The sequence below is a fragment of the Myotis daubentonii genome, chromosome 2 (assembly GCF_963259705.1).
Source record: "Myotis daubentonii chromosome 2, mMyoDau2.1, whole genome shotgun sequence".
NCBI lineage: Eukaryota > Metazoa > Chordata > Mammalia > Chiroptera > Vespertilionidae > Myotis > Myotis daubentonii.
This window is the reverse complement of record NC_081841.1, coordinates 14,141,402-14,161,144: the sequence shown is the minus strand read 5'-3', so window position 1 is coordinate 14,161,144 and position 19,743 is coordinate 14,141,402. Positions and strand designations below refer to the sequence as shown.

The following is a 19,743-nucleotide window of genomic DNA, read 5'->3' as shown; positions in this document are numbered from 1 at the left end:
CCCCTGAGTCCCTAGAGGGTAGCCAGTTGGGAAATGGACATTACACCTACCACACCCAGTTATCACCTTGCCACGAGTAGAATTCCACCTCTAGGACCACACTATGATACATTGCATAGCATCTGTGGGCCAAGTCCTAGGCCCTGGCTGGGTTCACAAGAACCTCAGTGGAGAAATATATAATGATGAAGTTCCAGGGGCTAAACAGTCTGACATCTTAGTCCTCACAGTCTTGAGTTTCAATCTGGAAATGTGTTTGGAGCCTCTTTTCTCAGGACTCTCTGCTTCTAAATTTAAAATTGGGGGGAAATAAGTACACTTACGTGTTTCAGTTAAAAAATTAAAATGCAAATTTTGTCTATATCACTTACCTGACTTTTGGGATTAAGGGACCTCCTGTCATAGAGAAGAGGTTTTTGGCTGAGCCAAGCATTTTGAGTCACCCACTAGAGCCTTTGTTTAATGTCTTCCTCTACATGGACTGAGGTGCTTGGCATTTCTTTTTTTACAAGAACCCCAGAGAGAGGGAAGTCACATAATGTTCATCTACCATACTTCACCCAAAATAAGCAATTCAATACAGAACCCCGGGCTTGATGTAATAGAATATGAAACCCGCAGTTCCGGTTTTTTTCTCCCACAGAAATGGTTTCTCAATAGGCAGATTTAAATCAAATATCAGAGAAGGAGAATAATAAGGCCTCTCTGTGTCAGAGGTAGCTTGGAACATAAAGCACAAAGCCTCTTTCATAGTTGGGATTAGTACTGAAATCTCTAGAATTAAGAGTTTTATTAATTTAAGATTTGTTCTTGAAACCAAATTGAAGTTGAGATGAGATGAGCTATAAAGGATCTATTAAACAGGAAGATTTCATTTCTGAATAAGTGCATCACAAAACTGCGATCAGAAGAAGAAACAAACCCGGCCAGTGTAACTCAGTGATTGAGCGTTGACCTATGAAACAAGAGGTCATGGTTTGATTCCCAATCAGGGTACGTGCCCAGGTTGCAGACTTCATCCCAGTATGGGGCGTGGAAGAGGCAGCCAATCTACGGTTATCTCTCATCATTGAGCCACTAGGGACCCTACCAGTGCACAATTTCATGCACTGGGCCTCTAGTGTATATATATACTAGAAACAAAATTTAGGATTTAACGCCCTCTCACAATTCCATCATTTTAACATGTGCTTACTAAAATACAGCTTAGGCCATTTCTTTCAATGCTATTAGGCTGGGCACAGCCAACACTTCTGTTGAATACCCAGGCACATGCTGTAAATACCTAGAAAGAACCTGTTTATCCATTCCCTCCCCCTTCCTGCATTGATGGAACACCATTTCCAATGCTTTGAAGAAATGAAGCATGAATTACAAGGCCCCTGTTCAGTCTGAGAGATCAAGATGCCCACATTGGAAATAGAAAATGAGTGTCATAAAAGGGTCTTTCGAGCTTCTTCGTGACTCTGGATCCTTAATCCAGAGTGTGTCCAAAAAATATGTATACACACACTTTGAATAAAGGCAGTATTTACTAAAATACATTTCTTTTTTTTAATATATTTCTTTATTGATTTCAGAGAGGAAGGGTGAGGGAGAGAGAGATAGAAACATCAATGATGAGAGAGAATCATCAATCTGCTGCCTCCTGCACACTCCCTACTGGGGATCGAGCCCAAAACTCGGGCATGTGCCCTTGGCAAGAATCGAACCCAGGACCCTTCAGTCCACAGGCCGACGCTCTATCCACTGAGCCAACCAGCTAGGGCTATTAAAATACATTTCATTTTCAAAACTGAGCTATCAGCTGTTAAAGTGTTTATACACTTTTGGAGGACACCCTGTATTTTAGAAATCTGTGACGACTGTAGATGCGCCTCTGAGGTATGTAGGTTATTTACAGCTCAAGGCAATTGAGACCTTTCAGACTCAAGAGAGGCTTCTGTGTTCTGTGTCCCTCCCCCTCCCCCCGCCCACACACACACACCCTTAACTGCCTAGAAAAATTTAAATTAGGAGCCTTGCCCATCATAAGAGATTATCAGAGACAACCTTTTGAGCTCTCTATAGGGCAGGCCAGCTGCTCTTCTTACCATCCCTCAATGACCTTCTTCCCCTTTGAAGCCCCAAGGTACTTATAGAAAACAATATTTCTTGTATAGCCCGCTAGAATAAATAAGCAAAGCCGGCCAAGGGCTCAGAGGTCTCTATTTGGCACACCAGTAACCCACCCTCAGAGGGTTGGGAGGCACTGCCACACCTCTGACTACCCCCACCTCATTCTCCAGCTGTGGCCTGTCTCCAGCTTACTGTCCCAACATTATTTGCAGCCTCCAATTCAACTCTCCATTCTCCTCAGTTCCCAAGTTTGGCAGCAACATTCCAGGCACTGAGTAGCCACTACCTGCAGAATAAGCGAATGGCCTGCTGGGCCAAATAAGAACTGAGGTCATACATGATAAGGCCCAGCCACTCTGGCCCTGGCAGTAGCAGAGCCTGGAGCATAGCCCTGTCTCCCGTGAGGCCTCTGAGGAGTTCTTTAATAGTGACCTTGGAAGACCACCCTTACAGTGTGAATAAATCCACCGAACTGAACTAGTACCAGCGAAGAAGGAACTGAACCTTCACTATAAACCACGGGTGATAATATCAACATTCCGGTGGAAAAAACTCCAGAGAAGCCATGGGAACTCCTACCAGGAAGGGGAGCAAAACAGTAATAACAGAACCAACAAGTACCAAGAGGAGTAGACGGACCCAACTTCCCCTCCTAGTGAGATCGGAGACCACATTTTTAAATTCAGTGTTTAACTTTAATTTCATTTTTAAGTTTTTAAGTTTTTATCTTTAATCAGAAAGTACCTTCGGATCTCTGGGTTGGGTCTGAGGCACTAAGTCCTACATTCCATAAGTAAAATCCAAGGTGGGCCCATGTGAAGTGCCATTTGTTACTTCAGGTCACGTGTTACTTCGTGTCATGGTTATTCGTGAAAAGCCTATTCCTATACAAAGTGTCTTAAACAGAAGTTGAAGAAAGATGGGACGCACTGACGAGAGAAATGTGGTTGAGCATGGTGCTCTGCCTACAAAAGAATGAGAAATGGGATGGAAAAGACTTTTAAAAGGTACCTTTCTGTGATGGACTGAATGTTTGTTTCCTCCCTAAAATTCTTATGTTGAAATGTTAACACCAGCGATGATAGGAGGTGTGGCCTTTGGGAGGTGATTAGATTGGGAGGGTGGGGCCTTCCTGAATGGGATTAGTGCACTTATAAAAGAGGCCCCCAAATTACTCTCAGCCTTTTTCTTCCACCATGCGAGAACACAGCGAGAAAATAACAATCTATGAACCAGGAACTGGGCTCCCACCTGGTACTGAGTCTGCTGGTGCCTTGATCTTGGACTTCCCAGCCTACAAAACTATGAGAAATAAATTTCTGTTGCTTAAGCCACCCAGTCTATGGTGTTCTGTTGGAGCAGCCCGCGCAAATGAAAACACGTTCCTAATGAGGGAAGGTAAATAGGTAGCAAAAAAAATTGAGAGTACAGTGGGGCCTTGACTTACAAGTTTAATTAGTTCCGTGACAGAGCTTGTAACTCAAATTACTCGTATGTCAAATCAAAAAGTGAACAAGTGAGACACTTGATGCTGGGCTGATGTTGTGGTGTTCACTGTGACGTTCGCTGCGCCAACTAGCGGTGGGGTATCTGAAGCTGGCTCGTAACCCGAATTTTAGCTCGCAACTCAAAGCAAAAAATCAGCCGAGGGACGGCTCGTATCTCAAAAAACTCGTTAGTCGGGACACTTGTACGTCAAGGCCCCACTGTATGTGAAACAGTTGCTTACTTCAAGAAGGAAGACTTTTTTTTCCAGAGAGGAAGGAAGAGGGAGAGAGAGATAGAAACATCAATGATGAGAGAGAATCATTGATCGGCTGCCTCCTGCACAGCCCACACTGGGGATCCAGCCCACAACTGAGGCATATGCTCGAACCGTGACCTCCTGGTTCATAGGTCGAGGTTCAACCACTGAGCAACTCCGGGCAGGCTGAAGACATCAACACTAATAAAAGAGAAAAATGGTAATTGGCGTACGAGCTACCCTTTTCATTGGCTAATCAGGGCTATATGCAAATTAACTGCCAACTAAGATTGGCAGTTAACTGCCAACAAGATGGCGGTTAATTTGCATATGTAGGCACAATGCAGGGAGGCGAAAGGGAAAGCAGGAAGAAGCCCCCTGCCACTGACAGTGATCGGGAACCCAGGGGGGAGCTAAGAGAATCAGGTGCCTTTTCCGCCCTGGCCAGTGATAGCAGGAAGTAGGGGTGGAGCCAGTGATGGGAGCTGGGCACGGTAGAAGCTGGCAGTCCCAGGAGCTAGGGGTCCCTTGCCTGGGCCTAAAGCAGAGCCCACGATCGCGGGGCCGCTGCAGCTGCGGGTCCCCGCTGCCCGGGCCGGACGCCTCAGCCAGAGGCGTCAGGCCTGGGCAAGGGGCCGATCCTGGGATTGGAGGGTGATGGGGGTCAACACCTAAGGGCTCCCAGTATGTGAGAGGGGGCAGGCTGGGCTGAAGGACACTCCACACACACACACACACACACACACACACACACACACACCCAGTGCACAAATTTCCTGCACCAGGCCCCTAGTCTATACTAATAAAAGCCTATGTGGTCGTCACGCCCTCACACCCTCACTCCTTAACAATCCATCACCAGGAGGCTGCGTGCATAGAGGGCGCATGTGGGTGGGCAGGGACTTGATGCTGTCTGTGCAGCGGGGAGGCAACGCCAGGGGTCCCGAGACTCCTTGTGGCATGGAGGCGGGTCCCAGCGGCTCCACGTGGTGACCCTGGAGGCGGCAGGTCCACACAGCGACTCCAGGGGCGGGACACCCGGCTCCAGCCTACCTCTTTGGGACAATCCATCAAGGAGCCCCCATGGGTGGGCGGGGCCTACCTCTTTGGAGAGATCGATTGCGGGACTCCCACACTGTGAGAGGGCACAGGCCAGGCTGGGAACCACCCCCCCCCCGACACACACACACACATACACACACACACAAGTGCATGATTGTCATGCACTGGGCCGCTAGTATTTTAAATAAGCAAAATATGCTTCTGACAGAGTAGGATCAGAGCAATTACCTAACTTACAACAGGCATCACGTAGGTTGATGCTCAGCTGCTTCCTGACGTGTGAAGAGTTGGCCAGAGGGCTTGCATTTCCCTTTATTTTTATCACTTGTTTATAATATTCAATTGCTTTCTTCCTTTGGAGTCTAGAAAAGATAAATTTAATTAAAGTTTTGCATCAAAGGAGCATTGCAGTCATTCATTCACTAAACAAACATTCGAGGAATGCTGGCGCTAGTGCTGGAGTGCAAACCTAAGACTAATTAATTCTTGCCTCAGGCAATTTCCCAAGGTAGGAGGAGAGACTGGAGAGTGAAACAGAGGACTGGCCACTCAGGAAGAGCACTGAGGACACACCGAAGGTTTGGGGACTTTAATATTGAAGAGTTTTCATTAAGAGAATGATGTGATCTGGTTTGCATTTTAGAAAACTCATTTGGGTGGATGTATGGAGGATAAACTGCAGCAAGCAAGGCTATAGGCAGGGAGACCAGTTAGTCTAGACCAGGGGTGGGCAACCCCTGGCACGCGTGCCAAACATGGCATGCCAGTAACTTTGCTGGCACGCGAAACCCTCTCTTATAATCTTCCATTTACAATTTTTTCCTTAATATCAACTTTTTAATTTTTCAGATAAATTCAGTGTAGGTGCATCTTAGATAAATAAATAATTTTACATAACAAGTTATCTTAAAGACCACAGACATGGATTGACGAGAGAGGGGAAGAGCAATTTCTATGCCTCTGCCTTAACTCTCCCTGCCTTCCCAGATCCGACCAGTGTTTTGGTTTCACCCACATACGCTTGTGAATCTTTGTTCTCAGTGATGAATTTTGTTAAGTCTCACAATAGGAGTAGCCTGACGGATGAAAGTAGTAGCTCGTGCATATCTCTGAAGGTCACGAAATATAAACCTGATGTAAAATCTCTGTCATCAGTGATGCAGCAGCAAAAGTCCCACTGATAATATCAAACGGAGTCATAAAGTTTTCTGTCGGACTATCAGTGTACAAGTATACATTAAAAAATAAATGTATTTTTCATCATCATATACTGTGTTTTTGTCGCTTGAATGAATTTTATTATTTCTTCAAGGAAGGTTCTTCACATATGTACACCTTAAGAGATATCAAGTAGGCGTAACATGTTCTCAAAAAATTAGGGTTGGCACGCAGAAGAATTTTGAGTCAGAGATTTTGCTGGTTTTGACACGCACTCACAAAAAGGTTGCCCACCCCTGGTCTAGACTCTAGACCAGGGGTCCTCACACTACGGCCCGCGGGCCACATGCAAATACAAATATTGTATTTGTTCCCGTTTTGTTTTTTTACTTCAATATAAGATATGTGCAGTGTGCATAGGAATTTGTTCATAGTTTTTTTTTTAAACTATAGCCCGGCCCTCCAACGGTCTGAGGGACAGTGAACTGGCCCCCTGTTTAAAAAGCTTGAGGACCCCTGCTCTAGACTCTAGAGCAGCGGTTCTCAACCTGTGGGTTGCGACCCCTTTGGCGGTCGAATGACCCTTTCACAGGGGTCGCCTGAGACCATCCTGCATATCAGATATTTACATTATAATTCATAACAGTAGCAACATTACAGTTATGAAGTAGCAACGAAAATAATTTTATGGTTGGGTCACAACATGAGGAACTGTATTTAAAGGGCCAGAAGGTTGAGAACCACTGCTCTAGAGGAAGAATGATGAGGGTCTGAGCTAAGGCAGTGGCCACAGAGATGAAAGGAGACCTGCTAAGGCTTGGGGTCACATTGGATATTGTGGTCCTGGGGTATCCACACGTGCAGTAGAATGACACGGCTAGGCGCGGGAACTAAAGTCCGGCAGGCCTGGTAGTGACACGGTGGCTAGGCTCAGAGGCTCTGCAATCCGACTTCAGTCATGGGCTCTCCTGGTGAGTGCCAGGCGCTCTGCTGAGCTCTTTCCATGCAGGATCTCTGCGTCCTCACAAGCAGCCTGTGAGGAAGATCCTGTGACCACTCTCGTTTCACCAGCGAGGAAGTGGATGAGATACCCACATGGTAAGCAGTGTGTGCCCAAGTTCTCAGTGATGCTCATTTGCACCCAGGCAATCGGACCCCACTGCTCACTACTGCGACACAGCACCCGTAATTTTTCCCTTAGATACGCTTATTCGGGCTGTTTGTTTAAAGGTCAATACTCTTAGGAAGAGTAGTCAGTGTTAGAGATTACCAACATCCCATTCTTCCTGGGAGCAAAAGCTGGAAGAGGTCAGTTCTCTGGTGAGAGGAGAACTATCTCGAGAAAAGTGGAAAGCTCCACTGAAAAGCAAGCTAGGGAGCAGGGAGAGGGGGAAGAGGGGGGAGAAGGGGGGAGAGGCTACAATAGCCAGCCTTCACGACCTCACGGTTTAACCTTGAGCATCCCTGGCCATTGGCCCAGCTGAATTAGCTATGAAAGATATAAGCCAGGCCACAGGCAGGCTGTGGGTGTATGTCTCTCTGTGGACTGGCAAAGAGCCTTCTCCCACACAAACCTGTCAAGGGAAGTGGTCAGGCCCAGCAGACGCCAACAGGGATTAGATCCGGAGGGTAATACCTACACCCTCTTATAAGCACAGATGCTGACGAGTTTCTCCCCCTGACCAAACTCTACTCGGGCTTGTCTGAGCTTTTTCTCAACTAGGACTCAACTTTTAACTTCCATGGTCATCTCTGCATTGTCCACTTTGAGCAAGAATTCCTCTGTGTCGTCCAATTGGTGTGGCTCAGTGGTTGAACATCAACCTATGAACCAGGAGGTCAAGGTTCGATTCCTGGTCAGGGCACATGCCCGGGTTGTGGATTCCATTCCCAGTGTGGGGCATGCAGGAGGCAGCCGATCAATGATTCTCTATCATCATTGATGTTTCTGTCTTTCTCTCCCTCTCCCTGCCTCTCTGAAATCAATAAAAATATGTTTAAAAAAAAAAAAAAAAGAATCCTGCTGGGTCAGCGTAGCCATCCTCGCTATCTGATCCCCGTCACACACATAGTCCTGTTCTTCATCCCCCAGCCCCAGAGCGTGTCAGGCAGCCTGGCCTGCCTTCAGCAAGAATCCTGTTCATCGGTTTAGCCAGGGTCCCGCTGTTTACCCTGAATATCCAGTAGAAAAACTAATGAGGGATGCCAAGATCTATCAGATTTATGAAGGTACAGCACAAATTCAAAGGCTTATTATAGCCCGTGAACATATTGGCAGGTATAAAAATTAACAAGGTCTCTGCAGAAACATGACTAATCGTTGAGTAAATAGAACAAAATCCAGTATTTAAGCTACAGAAAAAGAAAGGGCTTCAAGATTTTTCCCAGTGAAAATCTTCAAATAAGTACTCTTCACTAATCATATACAACTGATTCTAATAGTAATTTTTCCTTTGTTTAACTTTATGACTTACCTTTCAAATAGATTTGGTTTCATTAAATTATGTGTTGTCTTCAGTACCACTGTATTTGAATTATATTAACCTTGAAAAATGCATTATTTTTTTTATTTTGACTTCTTTTAAATTAGAGTAACAGAAATTCCTTGGAATTTCAATATTTGTCCAGTGACAGAATAGTGGGTTTATAAAAGTAGGATATTCTAAAATTTACAATGAGAAACTTTTATAGGATTTGGACGCAACCAAATAACTTGCCAGTGACTTTGTAGACTTAATGATATTGTATTAGAGGAGTTCATTTTGCTAGAATTTGGAAAATATTTGTTTTCAATTTTATACAGTGATAGTAAAAAATTTGATGCTTATATTCTCCCATTATACAACAACCAGAAGTTACTTAAAATTTTTGTTTAATTCTGGGCCCACATTTTCACTTGCCTTATTTTTAAAAAAATCAATAAAGTTTGCCTTAAATTAAAAAAGTTTGCCTTGTATTCAGAGTTGAGTCCAATTTCTCTCCCCCTCTGCAAAACCCCTTTACAGTGGCCCCACACCTGTCACGAAGGGTTTGGACAATGGCTGCCTTGCCTTTCTGTAACATGGGTCACGAATAATCTTGTCTCTAGCAGCTTTAATGATGTTTGTGTGGGGAGCGTAGGAAAGCCCCACATGTCGCAAGGGAGCAAGAGGACTTCCCCAGCCAGGAGAGGTCGCAGGAAAGCATGGCCAGAGTCCTGCAGGCTCTGGCCTAGGTCCTGCAGAAGACAGACCGGCGGGCTGTGAGTACCGTAGACCATGGGCTGAGGCCTCGGGTGGGTACATTGTCCTCACAAGGCCTGTGAGTGAGGCAGGGGAAAGTACTTTTCCTACTGCCGAAACCTCTGCACGTTTGTGGGCTAAGAGCTCCTTGCAAACACGTTATGGTCGGAACAGAACTCTCAGACACGGTGAGTCCCTCTGAGGCTGCAGCCAGAGAGGTGAGTCAGCCCCGATGGGGGGCCCCAGACCTCCCTGCCATCGTGGGGGGGGGGGTTGGAGGAGAAGGAGATACACTACTTGAAACATCTCATTAAAACTTACCTTCCACTCTCTCTTAATGGATAATCAGTAAATCTGCTAAAAATTCCATAATTTCTCCAACGAGGATGTTTTTCTCCCCCAAACACTTCTCCTGGGAGTTAAGCAGTCTCGAAATTTTGTGTTTGCAAGAGAATTGTTTCCAGCAGCAAATCTGAAAATAAAACACGCGTGTGTTGTTTACTGGGCACGATCAACATTGGCTGCATTCGTTGTGCTACCAAAAATAATTCTCCTAAACACTCCGCATGTTGTATAGGAAGATACAAGACAGCAGAGCGGTTCATAATCACAGAGCTTCAAGGCCTTCCGCGTGATGTATAAGAGGTTTGTGCATCTTTATAAGAAACTAGGGCGCTATTCTCAACCGCAGCACTACTGACATTCGGGGCTGGATAATTTGTTGTAGGGCCTGTCCTGTGCACGGTAGCATGTTCAGTGACATCCTTGGCCTCTACCCACTAGATGCCAAAAGCACGCACACGCACACACACACACACATGCACACACGCACACTCACACACACATGTGCACGCGCACGCACACACACACACACACACACACACACACACACCCCTCATGACAGCCAAAAATGTCTCTAGACATGGACAAAGGTCCCCTGGGGGGCAAGATTGCCCCTGGTCGAGAACCACTGGGCCAGAGGATGGGAATACTTGGGTTCAGCATTTCTTACCCCAATAATCAGAGGTGGGAGATGGATTCACGAGTGTGGGTTAAGCGTATTAATCCTCACAGTAAAAGCTAGTACAGAAAACCAACATGTATCAAGAAACGACACGTTTACATCGGAACACCTTCGGTGTATTTCATGGCAGCTTGGCCACAGGGGTGGCTGGCCAGTGAGCTGGACGTTCCCGTAGCACATTCCAAACTGTGGCTTCCTTTAAAGTACTCCTCGGACGCTGACGTGGCCAGGTTGTTCAGGCCTCTGCCTGCAGGGAAGGAATTTTGGCCAAGAAGTGATATTTAAGGTTTTCTTTTCCACAAAAGAAGTAAGGAGACAGTAGGCAGAGTATTTAATACCATTTCTTCATCACAACCAATAGTTGTGTTTTGTTTTGTTCTTTCTTTCTTTTTTTTTTAAATATATTTTATTGATTTTTTACAGAGAGGGAGAGAGATAGAGAGTTAGAAACATCGATGAGAGAGAAACATCAATCAGCTGCCTCCTGCACATCTCCCACTGGGGATGTGCCCGCAACCCAGGTACATGCCCTTGACCGGAATCGAACCTGGGACCTTTCAGTCTGCAGGCCGACGCTCTATCCACCGAGCCAAACCGGTTTTGGCTGTTTTGTTTTTTCTTAATAAATCAATGACTGACCCACCCTGCATGAGGCTTGGCTTTCATACAACATATTTGTGTGTGCACAGCCATTATTGGGCCACAGATCTAAGAAAATAGATTGAAACCAAATTCTGGGTCTGTTTTACAAAGGAACGGGTCAGACACGGAGTGAGAGTAGAGATGTCACTGTGGTAACCGAGTCCTAAGAGGAGGCCAGTGTAATAAGAAACAATAAATGATACTGCCTTGGAATAACAGGCACATGCCTAAGCCCCATAAATCCAATTCATCAGTAACGGGCTCTGCCTGGATACACACCACCTTGAGAATGTCCCTCTGCAAGGGCTGAACATTTTGCTCCCTTATTGAGAGCTATATATTCTGACAATAATACAGACTTCTAAAAAGTATGAAGTATTTTCGAAGCCATGTTTTGTTCAGAAGAGGGAAAAACCATAATAATGTTCTCAGAGGTGTTGTTACTGGGCATTGCTAATAGTAAAAAAAAAAAAAAAAAAGGCAGATTAGCTCTCTGTGCTATGAATTCAGTCTTGACTACAAAGGACTCAAGTGGACGTTCTGTTTGAAGGTCTAAGCTTTGGCACGCCTCCCATGAAGCCAGCCTCATCCCTTCACAACCAATGTGTTTCACAGGTCGTGCTCCAACACTGATTTGATGTTGGCAGGGGCTCCCAGCGAGACTGGGAGACTCACAGGGCAGACGCTGAGCCTGTGGGCTCGTAGCTATTCCCCCAACTCCTGGCACAGTGTGCTGGTCAGGCAAAGTCCTCAGGGAACATCGGCTGAGTGAATGAGTGAGTGAGTGAATGAATGAATGAAGCTATACCAGACACTCAATGATTACCTAACGAACAACATGCTTTCCAGACAGGCACGTCAGTGATGGGAATCTGCACCTCGCAGAAAAAAAAAAAAAATCACCTGGTACAGGATAAAATCCCACAGTCATGATAAGACACCAGAGAAACATCGGGGTCTACTCTGAAAGATGAAAGAGTGGGCAACATAGCTTAAATCAAACTCTCTTATTATTTATAACCGAGGCCTCAATCACTTTATAACCCAAAGACGGTAATAACAAAACAGCTACCAGTTCTGACAATCTCACTGTGTGCCACACGGTGTGTGAAGTGCTTTGTGCGCTGTCTCAGTTAAGCCTGGAAATGGCTCCAAGAGGCAGAGAGAGTCCTCAAATGCGATGAGTCAGAGGTGAGCATTCTTGCCGAGGTCACAGCAGTGAGTGCCACAGAACTTTCCATTGGGTCAGCTTGCAAACAGCCCCTGCTCTGCTCACTACTCCACGCTGCCTTCTAAGGGCACAAAGTACTTGCAGATGCACGTTGAGTCACTGATTCACTTATCACGTTTCCTAAGTACCCAAAGATTGCACTACGCCATGGAGGACACAAATATTGGTGGATGACAATGGTCTCTGCCATAAAGGGACTTGGAATGTTGAATCTTAAAAATCTCTTTAGATAGAATTCCTTCTAGAGAGATGTGTGTCAATGGGCTAGAGGCAGTCTTTCATGAAAATCTGAAGATGTTTGCTTTAAAATAAAGTCAGCTTGGTCCAGGGGTGGGCAAACTTTTTGACTCGAGGGCCACAATGGGTTCTTAAACTGGACCGGAGGGCCAAAACAAAAGCATGGATGGAGTGTTTGTGTGAACTAATATAAATTCAAAGTAAACATCATTACATAAAAGGGTACGGTCTTTTTATTTTTTTTAGTTTTATTCATTTCGAACGGGCTGGATCCGGCCCGCGGGCCGTAGTTTGCCCATGGCTGGGTTAGACTATCTTTGGTCCACAATTTATACTGAAATCAGTGAAAGTTTATCATTTTCTTAAAGGGCAGTTAAATGGCATCCTTTCAGAAGAAGTAAATCAGTACAGACAAGATCAACTTCCCCGACATCTTGATGGAAAGTATGACCAAGTCTGTAGCCAGCCTTTTATTAGTTCACTTCAATCCATTACTCAGCTTCCCTTTTTGCTTTATGAACCTTCCTTCCCCCTCCAAAAAATGACACCTATTAGTACTCATTCATTCCATATGGACTCCCATCTATTTACTGCTTCTTGTCATTAATATACAGTCCGGGGCATGGATTAAAATCATTGCTTCCTCATTGATGAACGTAATTAACCGATTTCTCCATTTTGGACTAAATTGTCAAGGAACAAAATAACGAAAGGAATAATGCTTGAAGGATTTCCAATTCTGTCCCACGTTACCTGCACTAACCTGTCCTCAGCATTTAAGAACGACGCTTCTGCTTCTTCGGTCTTGCCCACAAGCTTCAAAAATCTCTCGATGAAGAACATGAACCAGCATTTGTCAGGGACAGTAACCTCAAGGGGCCTGCATCCCAGCACTGGAATGGAAAGAAGAGCAAATAATCTAAACCGTACTTAGAAAAGGCACAAAGAATCCCCGTCACTGAACTTGATACCGGAGTTAAGTGCATTGTCCATATTTTAGTGTTTTTCTCTCAAGGGATCAGCACTTTGCTTTTATTAAGATTTATATACATTACCAAGTGTTTTAAACAATGACATAAAAAATAACTCTCATGGCTTTAAATAACCTATATATTTTGAAAACCAGAGGGTCAAAGAAGAGGATTTCTATAGTCCAATCTGTATATTGCTGTAATTTGTATTTGGGGGGGACTTTCAGGCAAGAAGAAAAAAAAGTGTTTTGATTTCTTGCACAATTCTGCCCTCTGTTGCAACTCTCTTGAATGACTGGCTTTAACAGAAAGAACGGATGCTACAAAACAAAATAAGGAGCATACCATGTGTGAGTGTGTGTATGTGCACATGTGTGTGGTTATATTCTACTCCACACAAATGAAAACATATAGAATGTTTAACTTGAGGACCCTATTTAATACATGGTACCCCAAAGTCATCACTTTCAGACTGTCTCCTTCCAAATGTTCCAGTATCTAAACCTCTACATTTTCCACCTGTTGCATTTCAAATTACTGCACTGAGTGTGTTTGACACAAATATGCTCCTTGTTCCTCATCCGTGCCTTTGCACATGCTGTAGGCTACCCAGACCTGAGTGCCCTCCTGCTTTCTGTCTGCCAACTGTGCTGTGGATCACCATTCCCACACGGAGTAAATATTTACTGAGCATCTATGTGTGAGACAGCATTCCAGGCTCATCGGGACAGCAGATGAGGCTGCAGCCCTCTGCCTGCAGGGAGGCTGGGAGGCTTTGAACCAGAGCTACGGTGCCTCAAGTTGGAGAGCAAAAATGAAATCCGAGTCAAGGGAGAGAGAGAGCACTCAGGGTCCGAGATGTTTGTCCACCGTGGCTATCCGAGCAAAGGGGCCTAAGGTAGGTATGACGGGGACCCTAAGTGACAGGGACCCTAAGAACTATAAGCAGCTGCTCAGAGCAGGCAGACAAGGGTGGGCTAGACAAACAGCTGAGGAATGGGCGCCTGCCCAGGCGGGGCTTTTGCCCATTCCAGAAGAATTATTGGGTCCAGATTCCTGTCAGGGCTCAGGTTGGAATGGACCACGTCCACCACTCTGTTTCATACTCAATTCAGCAATCTATGTGCTCAAAGAAATATGCCTTCATGAACCCTGCCTCCCACTGACCACATCTTCACATGCAGTCACTTAGCACCAAAATGTGGTTGGAACAGATAAGCAAGTAATTTTCCTCATTATAAAACTCATTATAATACGTGGCCCACCTGGTGTGGCTCAGTGGTTGACCCATGAACTAAGAGGTCCTCGGCTTGATTCTCAGTTAGGGCACATGCCCGGGTTGAGGGTTTGAACCCTAGTCGGAGGTGTGCAGAAGGCAGCAACTAATGTCTCTTTCTCATCAATGTTTCCATCTCTCTATTCCCTCTTTCTTCCTCTCTCTCTAAAACACACACACACACACACACACACACACACAATAAAAATATATTTTTTAAAAGCTAAGTATGTGTACATTATAGAAAATTGAAAAATATAAAAAAGTATAAGAAAAACTCCTCATAACTGCATCATTCAAAGATAATCTCTGTCAACATAACTGCTATATGCATTTTTGATCTTTTGTGTGTACCCACACTCATTTTTTAAAATTAAAGTTGGGCTCATCTACAATAATAAAAGATAAACATGCAAATTGACCATACTTTTGCTATGCCTTAAGACATGCCCACCAGCCAATTAGAGTGACTATATGCAAATTAACCCAACCAAGATGGCTGCCGGCAGCCACGGAGCTGAAGCAAGCAGGAGGCTTGGTTGCCCCAATGATGGAGGAAGCCAGGCTTCCCGCCTGCTGGAGCGGGCTCTGAGCTCCACTCAAAGCAACAAAGTCTCAATTATAGAAGGTAAATAAACCCCAGATACCTGCTTTCAGCCAACTGTGGCCAAGGAGCTGGAGCAAGCAGGAGGCTTCCCTCCCTACCACCCTGGCCGGCTCTGAACTCCTCTCAAGGCTATAAAGTTTCAATTATAGAAGGTAAATAAATCCCAGAATTAAAAAAAAAAAGAAAAAAGAAAAAAAGGAGAGGCTGGGAGCTTCCATCGCTGGGGTGCTTGGCCAGCCTGAAAACAGCCCTCAGCCCCTCACCCAGACTGGCCAGGCAGCCCAGAGGGGAACCCTCACCCTAAAGGGGGTGTAGCCAGCCTGCAAATAGCCATCAGCCCCTCACCCAGGCTGGCCAGGCACCCCAGTGGGGACCCCCACCCTGAAGGGGGTGTGACCAGCTGCAAACAGTCATCAGCCCCTCACCCAGGCTGGCCAGGCACCCCAGCGGGGACCCCCACCCTGAAGGGGGTGTGACCAGCTGCAAACAACCATCATCCCCTCACCCAGGCTGGCCAGGCACCCCAGCGGGACCCCCGCCCTGATCTGGGATACCCTTCAGGGCAAACCAGCTGGCCCCCACCCATGCACCAGGCCTCTATCCTATATAATAAAAGGGCAATACGCAAACTGACCCTAACAGCAGAACAACTGGAAATGACTAGTCACTATGACACACACTGACCACCAGGGGGCAGACACTCAATGCAGGAGCTTCCCCCTGGTGGTCAGTGCTCTCCCACATGGGGGAACTCTGCTCAGCCACAAGCCAGGCTGAAGGCTGCCAGTACAGCAGTGGTGGTGTGAGCCTCTCCCGCCTCCTCAGCAGCACTAAGGATGTCAGACTGCAGCTTAGGCCTGCTCCCTGCTGGCAAGTGGACATCCCCCAAGGGCTCCCGGACTGCCAGAGGGATGTCTGACTGCCAGCTTGGGACCAATCCCCCAGGGAGCAGGCCTAAGCCAGCAGGTGGTCATCCCCTGAGGGGTCCCAGACTACGAGAGGACACAGGCCAGGTTGAGGGACCCCCCTCTGAGTGCACAAATTTTTGTGCACCGGGCCTCTAGTCCTATATATAATGTTTAATGCCTAACTTTTCACTTCCATATTCAACAAATATTGATAAGACAGTACTATGCTGGATGTTGAATATATATTGAACATAATATCCATGGTTCTTGCCCTCATGTAGCTTATAAGCTATTAGGAAAACATATTATATTGTAAATATTTTTCCATATCCTTAAAATTGGGAACACACATATTTATGACTGAATTTTATTCCATTTTACAGATGAGCATTAGTCAATGTTTCAGTATTATAAAATTCATCTAGTGAGAATTATTGTCAGAAATCTTTTTTTAAATATATTTTCATTGATTCAGAGAAAAAGGAAGAGATTGAACCATGACCTCCTGGTTCACAGGTCAACATTCAACCACTGAGCCATGCTGGCTGGGCAACAGAAGTTGTTTTAAACCTCCCTAAGTACTTTCTTAGAGCAACTGTTAGAAATATTAATATTTTTAAGACTTTGTATATATGTAGCCAAATTGCTGTCCATAATGCCTGTCCCAATATAAACTCTCCCTGTAGCATGGAAAACTACATATTTCCTCACACCTTTACCAATATTATTATTGTTTTTAAAATTCATTATACAAAAAAATCATTGTTAGTTTGGTACCTGAAAATTAGCAACTTGTCTTAATTTGCATTTCTTTGATTACTAGTGAAACAGAATATTGTCTTTATTAATGATTTATTTTTTAAAAAAAAATAGCAGCTTGCCCTAGCAGGTTTGGCTCAGTGGATAGAGTGTCAGCTTGCAGACTGAAGGGTCCCGGGTTCGATTCTAGTTAAGGGCACATACCCGGGCTGCGGGCTTGATCCCCATTGTGTGGCATGAAGGAGGCAGCCAATCAATGATTCTCTCTCATCACTGATGTTTCTCTCTCTCCTTCTCCCTTCCTCTCTGAAATCAATAAAAACATAATTAAAAAAACAATTTATATGTTCTTCTTCGACTCTAAATGCCATTAAATGCACATGCATCCCTGTTTCAGAAATGTTAAGCTTTAAGAAAGCCTGCTTCTTAGAACCAGTGAAATCCGGTATTTATTCTTTAGTGAATTAATTCTTCCAACACCATTCACTGAGCACCGTGAGTACCTGCTATGGGCCAGGCACTGTCCTGGATGCAGTAAAGGATGAAACCAAACAGACCTGGCCCTGCAGCTGGGCTGTCAAAAGCAAGTGGGGGGGGGGGGTGCTGAGAGGGGTGCTGACCATCATATGATCATACAAGTGAGTATGAATTCAAACTATGGAAAGAACCATGGAAGAGATGGTGATGTGAACTGGAGAAAGTTTTCCATGTATTAGAAATTGATCTGACAGTTAAAAGAGAGAGAGAGAGAGAGAGAGAGAGAGAGAGAGAGAGAGAGAGAGAGAGTAGAAGGCAAAATGAGGGAGGGAGGGTGTGGGACAGTCTGGACAGAGTAAAGAACCCCTCCGGAGGCGGTAGGACAGGAAAAAGCGTGGCACTTAGAGAACTGGAAGGTGGAGACCAAAGAGCAGAGAGAACAAGGTGTTTGGTTCAAGGTCAGGACGGAGACACAGGAAGGGGCCACTCGGCACCCACATGCCTGGTGCTGCTCCCGGCACTGGGGAGACAGTATGGACATGAGGGGCAGAGTCCTGCTCTCAAGCAGCTTACCTTCCAGTGGCTGGGAGGGTAGTGGGCAGGGGTGAGAGGAGCAAGATAGATAGAAAGAAAGAAAGAAAGAAAGAAAGAAAGAAAGAAAGAAAGAAAGAAAGAAGGAAGGAAGGAAGGAAGGAAGGAAGGAAGGAAGGAAGGAAGGAAGGAAGGAAGGAAGGAAGGAAGGAAGGAAGGAAGGAAGGAAGGAAGGAAGGAAGGAAAGAAAGAAAGAAAGAAAGAAAAGAAGACAAAGTCAGGTAGCAGCAAAAGCTATGCCAAGAGCTAAAACGCGCTAACAAGATATAGAATGACTACGTATGACACAGCTTGAGAGGCCACCCTGAGCTGAGATCTAGATACATAACCAGGAAGAACTGGAATGATAAACGAGTAGGAAGAGCCTTCCTGGCAGAGGGAGCAGCTGGCGTCAAGGCCCACAGGAAGAATGTTCTGAAGGACAGAAAGTAGACCAGGGTAGCTGGCATCTCGAGGTCAAGAGGAAGAATCTGACGAAATGATGGTACCCAGACATGCGGATGTCATGGAGGGCCCTGCAGGCGAAACCGAGGAATTTCGATTTTAGAATAAGTGCAATAGCAAAGCCACTGGAGTGGTCTTAATCTGGGAAGTGACATGATCTGGGTTACATTCTTAAAAGCTTATCCTGGCTATTTAGCAAACAATAGAATTTATAGGGGGGGGGGGGGGGAATGAAAGTAGCAAGACCAGTTTGGACACTTGGGCTCACTAGAGAGATGCCAGTGAAAAGCTGAAGTCAGGATATCCCCTCTCGCCACTCTTATTCATCATCCTACTAGGAGTCCTAGCTGGTGCAATAAGACAGAAAAAGGAAATAAAGTTATATTGGGCCCAGCTGGTGTTGCTCAGTGGGTAGCATCGACCTATCAACCAGCAGGTCATGATTCGATTTCTGGTCAGGGCACATGCCCGGGTTATGGGATCAATCCCCAGTAAGGGGTGTGCAGGAGGCAGCCGATCAATGATTGTCTCTCATCATTGATGTTTCTATCTCTCTCTCCCTCTCCATTCCTCTCTGAAGTCAATAAAAATATATTTTAAAAAGATATACTGGGAAAGAAAAAAATACAACGGCCTTTGTTCACAAATGATATGATTGTCTATGTAGAAAATCCAAAAAAATCAACAAGGTTAATATACAAAAGCCAATTGCTCTATGTACCAGCAATGCACATTAGAATTAGAAATTTAAACCACAACATCATTTATTGTAACGCCCCAAAAATAAAATACTCAGGTATGAATCTAACAAAATATGTACATGGCCTATATGCAAAATCTACAAAACTGTGGTGAAAGATATCAAAGAAGTTTTAAATAAATAGAGGAATGTTCCATTTTGATGGATTGGAAAACTCAACATTGTTAAGATGCTTGGCCTAGTCCTGGCTGGTTTGGCTCAGTGGATAGAGCGTCGGCCTGTGGACTGAAGGGTCCCAGGTTTGATTCCAGTCAAGGGCACATGCCTGGGTTGTGGGCTTGACCCCAGTGGGGCACTTGCAGGAGGCAGCCAATCAATGGTTCTCTCTCATCATTGATGTTTCTATCTCTCTTTCCCTCTCCCTTCCTCTCTGAAATCAATAAAGATATATTTAAAAAAAAAGATGCTTGGCCTACAGATTCAATGCAATCTCAGTAAAAATCTTCTGTACATGTCGAGTTGATCTTTGAGAAAGTAGCAAAGACAATTCAATGGAGATAGTCCTGTAACAAT

At 45.1% G+C, this 19,743-nt stretch overlaps 1 long non-coding RNA gene across 1 annotated transcript; it reads right to left on the bottom strand.

Moving 5' to 3' along the window:
* Window positions 1–2,093: 2,093 nt before the first annotated feature.
* Window positions 2,094–14,839, bottom strand: LOC132226000 (uncharacterized). The gene is made up of 5 exons (XR_009450997.1): window positions 14,674–14,839; window positions 13,201–13,330; window positions 9,625–9,775; window positions 5,158–5,286; window positions 2,094–3,077 (listed from the first exon to the last, which is right to left on the bottom strand). It is a non-coding gene; the product is annotated as an uncharacterized LOC132226000 (long non-coding RNA).
* Window positions 14,840–19,743: the final 4,904 nt, after the last annotated feature.